Below are 7,515 nucleotides of genomic sequence, written 5' to 3' on the forward strand. Positions count from 1 at the left end.
GGTGGGAAAATCTCAGGAATAAATGTGGACACCTACTAAAGGCACAAAAACAGGTGGAACAGTTCATTTCAAGACAATTGAAGGGTACCATGCAAGGCTTTAAAAGGGAGTTGGCAAAGCACTGATGTTGAAAGGACAAGGAGTTTTCCAGGCAGAGAGGCAAGCATATGACATGATGTGTGCAGAGAATGCAGGACACTTTGCTTTGGTTCAAAGGAATAGTACAGCTAGGCCACCGAGAGGAGGCTGGTGAAGCAGCAGATTAGAGGGGTCTTACAGGATGCAATGATGTGGTCAGATTTAATCTGACAGGCATGGAAAACAATGTAAGCTTTTCAAATGGAGAGTGTGACTTACTGATTATATAATTGAAAATACTTTGCATTCTTCTCTGTCATGATCTGATCATGGTTTAGCTGTGAATCCTAGGAAGAAGTACTGGAATTGAGTTAGTTCTCACAGTCTTAACTTTCCTGGTCTGTGAAGTGGGGGCTGTAAGTGCTCTATCTACCTCAACAGGTTGCTATGGGGATGAAATGAGATGATGGGTATGAAGGAGTTCTGTACTCTGCAGTCTGCAGAGACCTGTTTCAAGAAGGGGATGGGTAGAGATATTGAATGAGCAGGCAGCAAGCTCCAGTGGAAAATGCATGGCTCCAGAGCTGGTCATTAAATAGAATCTTGGCCCACTACACACCAACTGTGTGACCTTGGGCCATGTGCAGGACAACTTTGATCCTTGTTTTTTCCACCAGCAACATAGTTTCATTCTTGGTTTTTTTTTTTTTTTTGCTTTTTTTTGTGGGGGTCACCCCAAAAGGCAGACAAGTAGACAAGTTTATTGGGTAGTGATTGGGAAATCAGCAGTTGGACTTGGCTCTAGCTTGTTCTTCTTCTTGATGGCATAGTAGTTGGAGAAATCCTTATCTGCATTAATGAGCTCGTACACTAGGCACTCAGCAATGGTTTTGAAGTTTCGGAGGGCAGCTTCCCAAGCACCCATGCACAGCAGCTAGATGGCCTGATTAACACGGCACAGCAGGGACACATCCACAGCCTGCCGGCTCACAGTCCCAGCTTGCTCAGTGTGGGTGGAGTCTACCCGGGGGCCATTATGGATGATGGTGTTCACCAAGACCTGCAGAGGTTCTCCCCAGTCAGCAGGTGAATGATCTCAAAGGTGTGCTTGACGATGCGCACTGTCATGAGCTTCTTGCCATTGTTGCAGCTGTGCATCATCATGGAGTTGGTGAGGCGCTCCACGATGGGGCGCTGGGCTTTGTGGGAGCTCTTGGCAGCATAGTGCCCTGCACTGTGTGGCAGATACTTGCATACTTCTCCTTTACTGCAATGTAATCCTGCTGGGAAATATCGTTTATCTGCACATCATCAGTGCTCCACTTCCCAAAGAGCTTGATGCCTGGGTTTTCTGCCACCGCAGGGGCAGCTGTCTCCCACTCGGTCATCCTGGGGCTGCATCTGGCAGCTCTACCGCTGGTTTTCTCGGAACCATGTGCTGGTCTGGACAGGAAGAGCAACATAGTTTCATTCTTACTGCCCAGAATTGGTGTGAAGATTAGAGACAATACCTTTTTTTAAAGGTTTATTTTTTATTGCAAAGTCAGATATACAGAGAGGGGGAGAGGCAAAAAGGGCAATCTTCCATCTGATGATTTACTCCCCAATTGGCCACAACGGCCAGAGCTGAACCCATCTGAAGCCAGGAGCCAGGAATTTCTTCTGGGTCTCCCACAAGGGTGCAGGATATCAAGGCTTTGGGCTGTCCTAGACTGCTTTCCCAGGCCACAAGCAGGGAGCTGGATGGGAAGCGGGGCTGCCGGGATTAGAACTGGTACCCATATGGAATTCTGGTGCCTTCAAGGAGAGGACTTAAGCTGCTAGGCCACTGCGAGTGTCTTTTAAATGCCAGCTCCTGTGTGTGGTCCTGGGGAGAAGCACCATAACTGAAAGTGGTTAAGGTGAGCACATGATTGTGTGGAGATTTATGTGGGCAAGATTCTATAACACAGGGCTTCTGATGCAGGTGGGATATGCCATGTGGGTAGCTTGTTTAGAATTGAGGGAGAGTTTTGCTTATCCTTCACATCTGTACTCATTTGTGCCTGTGGTGCATTGTGCACCTTTGGATGAGGGTGTACTCTGGGCATGTGGAGGGAGAATAGCTCATGGGCCACCCAGGGCACTAGGCACATGGAGGCTAACTTGATGTGTCCATCTGAGCTCAGTGGTTGCAGCCTGACTGATGGCTATTGATTCAGACAGGCCAAAGGGAAATGGAGGCTGAAACAATGGATTCATGTAACTGGCTCATGATTTTCTGCCACTGAGGAGGAAAGACTTAAACTTTAAAAGAATACTTTTATTTGATTTAAAAGAATAATTGTTCATAAGCATTGATTTCTCCAAAAAAAGTATCTCTCTATTTTGTTCCAGAACACAGGACTTCATATTTAAAAGAGAGAAAAATTATTGTCCAGCTGCAATTTCTCATTTGGCAGACGCCCAGCCATTTTTGCAGAATTTGACAGAATATGATCTCTCATTTAACTGGCTTTCTAATACTACCCTTGGGCAAGACTGAATTGAATCAGACCCTGGTGCAATCATTATCTTCGCTAAAGATCCACACCTACCATTCTTCCTACAGACTGTTCAGTGTGGCCACAGTAGACTCAGAAAAACAATCAGAAAACAATGTGCTTGCCAAGCTGAAACAGGACTCACTGCTGTTTCCAACAGGGCTGCCTCATTTCTGCCTTTTAACGGTTCTCTTCAGTCATTAGTCATTCATTCATTCAGTAAATAATTAAGCACCTAGCATGGTGCATTATACAAGTAATACCATCTATGGGAACTTCCCTCAGGGAGCTTACAATTTAGTAGAAAAGATGTACACAAATAGCTTGGCTCTTATGTAGGAGTATCTAAGTGCATGATAAATACTAAGAGGAGTATTTGAGAGCAGGGGAAGGGAACTTTGCCATAAGTACTTCATTTCATGGAACAGGTGGAATGTTTTGAGTAGGGAAAAGAGGGATGTGTGTGTGGGTATTCCAAACTAGAGTGATGGTAAGAATGAGAATGGTGTGTTCTGTAACTGCTTTTAAAATTGAATTGAAATAAGTATATTTGGAGTAATATAGTAGTTGTCCAATAGCTTAGATCTTTTAGAGATGCTGCCTAAGAGAAACTGATTAAGAAACTGTTGTAATAGAGCCTGGCACAATGGCTCAGTGGCTAAATCCTCGCCTTGTACATGCTGGAATCCCATGTGGGTACCAGTTTGTGTCCCAGCTGCTCAACTTTCCATCCAGCTCCCTGCTTGTGACCTGGGAAAGCAGTAGAGGATGGCCCAAAGCTTTGGGACCCTGCATCTGTGTGGGAGACCCGGAGAAAGCTCCTGGCTCCTGGCTTCAGATTGGCCCAGCTCTAGCTTATGTGGTCACTTAGGGAGTGAACCAGCAGATGCAAGATCTTTCTCTCTGTGTCCCCTTCTCTCTGTAAATCTGCCTTTCTAAGAAAAAAAAATCATAAGAGAAAAGAAGCTGGTATAATAATCCAGACCAGAAAGAGGATACTTTAGGTGAATTTGGGAGCAATGGAGATGGTAAGGAAGGATGGAACTCTAGATAGATTTTAGATTTTTCAGTTGCATGTTAGTTTCAATATAAATCTGCACTTGATGGGTGACAATGCTGGGGCTCATGAGAAAATGAATTGCTTGAGGCCTGACAAGTGCTTAGTAGCAGAGTAGGGCTAGAATCAGATGTCCTAATGCAGAGTCTAGTGGTTTTCCCAGAGCACCAACCTCTGCCCAGATCACCAACCTCTTCCTCATGAAGAAGCCAAGATGTACTTCTTCATGGTGGTAAAGGTTAGCTCCCAAACCCATTTCCTCAACTGACTTGATAATTTCTGTTTTCCTTCCTGTTAGGGTATATGCATGTGACTGAGTTCTGTGCAATGAGATGTAGGTGGAAGTGTGACTGCTCACTCTTGGGCTGAACCCATAAACACTCTGCACAATTCTCAGCCTTTGGCTCATTTGTAATTAGATATTGATGGCCAAAGCAGGTTTGGAAACAGAATGTTGAAGATGGCGGAGCATTCATTAGCCTGTATGGTGAATCACTTTATGAAGAAAGCGCTCCTATTCTACCTTTCCACCCCGAGTATACATTCTGTGGTCCAATCCATTAGGACTTGTGGAACTGTTTGGTAAAATAGATAATAATGTAACCTTCTATGATTGCATTTCATCACTTTAACTACTGGTTCACTCCTCAAATGCTTGTAATGGTTTGGGCTATGAGCCCAAGGGTCTGCAATAACAGGAAGTTAGAATGGGGACTTGGAACTGGGACTCAAACCAGGAGCTCTTATAGAGGATGTGGATGTCTTCACTGGCATTCTAACTGCTAGGCCAAACATTTGCCTTACATTTCAGTACCTTAAATATAAACAGAGAGACACAAAGAAGTGTGAAATAATATATTGGAGTGGAACTTCTGTTTTTTAAACTGAGTTTGTTTTGCTGCTTAAAGTGACCAGATTACGTTAGAGGACAGAGTTTTTAATCTAGTAGTAGAGGAAGAACTCTACCAATGGTAAATTTTTCAGGGACAATGGGAAGCAAAAAATAAAGGTGATTGATTTATCAAGCAGCACGTGTTTAAGATGACAACAGTAGTTCTAAGCTCTTTCATGCAGCATGTGGAGAGACACTGAATCCAAATCAGCTGGAAATAACATCAAAGGTAGGACCTAAGGGAGAAAGCAGAGTACTAGGTGGAGAAGGGATGCCCTGGCAGGTAGGATAAGAATACAAAAGAGGCCTTTATGGAACTGAAAGACATGCAAGATAGCTGGGATGCCAGCGACAGGGCGGTGTGGATGCCAAGTTAGGAAGCCAGATGGTGGTTTACATATTGAAACATTTGCATTCAACCTGGGAGACCTCAGGAACACTTGGAAGGATTTGAGCAAGAGAGTAAAATGATCGGATTTTTAGAAAAAAGAAAAGTCACCATGGTTGTCTGAAAGAATTGATGGAGCTAGTAGAGGTGAATGCTGATGCATAGATTCAGAGGCTACAAAAATTGTGATTTTTGCCAGGAATGCTCAGTTGCCAGGTTTAAGATGTTTGGATTTATTTATGGTCATCCGTGAGTTTAAGGGGTATGTTAAAAGGATGAAGGGCATGGGATCATATCTACCCCTCCTGCTGTGTCCTCTGGAGCTGCAGTTCTTTCAGCATAAATTTCCCTCTATTAGGGTTTGGTAAACTATAGCCCATGGACCAAATGCAATCTGATTCCTGCTTTTGCAGGGCATCACAAGAAAAATTTAACAGAGAATAATTTTTCACTTTATGATAATTATATACAATTCAAAATTTGTGTCTTTGAATAATATTTTGTTGAAGTGTAACCACATTCACTTGTTACGTATGGTTTATGGACCTTGAATGCATCATGCTTCAGCTATAGAGATGGGTAAAGGTGACTGTGACTGTTTTTTTATAACTACAATCCAGCTTGACTTAATTGGATCAGGGTTATAGCCTGAACATGGATTCTTAAATACTTCTTAGGTGGTCCTAATGTGTATCCAAGTCTAAGAACCCCTGAAAAGCAAAAATCTAACTTCCCCTTAGGTCCTCTCTTTAATAGACATGGTTTGTTACATATCCTGCAGACCACTGAGCAGGGTATATATGAGCATCTGTCTGGCTACTAGGCCATTAATTCATTTCCCTGTTGTAAAAATATTATGTTTGAGGCTTAGCCATCTGGCTCTAAACTCTGCCCCTATGTGGATCATTTCTATTCACCTATCTTACTACCTGGATAATAGTCTAATTTCTGATAGCGTAATAGTTGACTTCATCAGCCACATTACTGCACTATTTATTATGTGAGATCTTAAGCCACTCATACTTAATAATTATTTTCTTTCATCTCCTCAATTACAAAATCTCATGGTTATGGTCTTACCTTAGATTCTGCTATTCCAAGGAACTGCTATCAAGTATAAAATCTCACTTTGAAACTTGTGACTCGCCCACCTCATTAATTTAATCCTTTCAGCTTACTTGAAGTGTGTCAATGAAATTGTCAACCCCTTAATCTTTCCAGCCTCCCCTTTCCCCTTCAATCTCTTATTCTTAGTCAACCCTCTGGCTTTCCATCCTTCTTTTACTTGCTTAGATTCCATGCCTATTTTTATTTTAATTCCTCTATGTCTTGGAGATCTTAATGACAGGCCAATTACTTTTTTGGGTTTTTATGAAGAATCAGATCATCTATTTGTTTACAGTCTGTATGATATCACTTGGCCAACGTAAAGAAACTCAGTGAGTTGCTAGCTGAATGCTATTGGAAAAAAGCATACCTACCTAGGCCTGGCGGCGTGGCCTAGGGGCTAAAGTCCTCGCCTTGAACGCACTGGATCCCATATGGACGCCGGTTCTAATCCTGGCAGCTCCACTTCCCATCCAGCTCCCTGCTTGTGGCCTGGGAAAGCAGTCGAAGATGGCCCAAACCTTGGGACCCTGCACACATGTGGGAGACCTGGAGGAGGTTACTGTCTCCTGGCTTCGGATTGGCATAGCATCGGCCGTTGCTGTCACTTGGGGAGTGAATCATCGGATGGAAGATCTTCCTCTCTGTCTCTCCTCCTCTCTGCCTCTCCTCCTCTCTGTATATCTGACTTTCCAATAAAAATAAATAAATCTTAAAAAAAAAGCATACCTACCATATTACTGGTGTTATTTGAACTTGAGATCATGAACTGTAAGTGAGCATTCCAATCTGCTAGTGATTCTACTGTGATCCACTGGTAGTCGAGCTTTCCTGCTCCTCGAGAGGACTCTTCCGTACCAGCTATTTTCTCAGAACTCACACTCATGTATCCTCATTTCTAGGCAATATTTTCTATTCAGAGTCTTCAAAAGGTTGACAGTTTGTTGTGGGGCAAAAAATATTTTAATGTTAGTGTATAGTAGTTTTATAATTCATGCTTCCCTGTGAACTTTTTGAAGAATCTACATATATCTAGGATAAAATCCAAAATTCTTTTTTAAAAAGGATTATTTTTATACGAAAGGCAGATTTACAGGGGAGAAAGAGGTAGATAGATAGATAGATAGATAGACAGACAAATAGAGCTAGAGATACAGACGTCTTCCATCCCAAATGGCCACAATGACTAGAGCTGAGCTGATCTGAAAGCAGGAGCCAGGAGCCTCTTCCAGGTCTTCCATATGGGTCCAGGCGCAGTCCTCTGCTGCATTCCCAAGCACATGAGCAGAGAGCTGCATTGTCAGTGGAGCAGCTGGGACTCTAACTGGTGCTCATATGGATGTCTGCATTGCAAGTGGAGACTTAATATATTAAACTGCAATGTTGGCCACTTTCTGGAACTAGTTCATGCAACTTTCTTCTTCAGTCTCTGAACTTTGGCTACAGAAAACTACTTTCACTTCTACAGACA

General features: G+C 42.9%; 1 pseudogene; it reads right to left on the reverse strand.

The window, feature by feature from the left end:
• Positions 1–838: 838 nt before the first annotated feature.
• LOC121164990 lies at positions 839–1,512 on the reverse strand (annotated as a pseudogene).
• Between the last annotated feature and the right edge of the window lie 6,003 nt (positions 1,513–7,515).

This window comes from Ochotona curzoniae, unplaced genomic scaffold (genome assembly GCF_017591425.1).
Source record: "Ochotona curzoniae isolate NIBS_2020 unplaced genomic scaffold, NIBS_Ocur_1.0 contig_883, whole genome shotgun sequence".
Classification (NCBI taxonomy): domain Eukaryota; kingdom Metazoa; phylum Chordata; class Mammalia; order Lagomorpha; family Ochotonidae; genus Ochotona; species Ochotona curzoniae.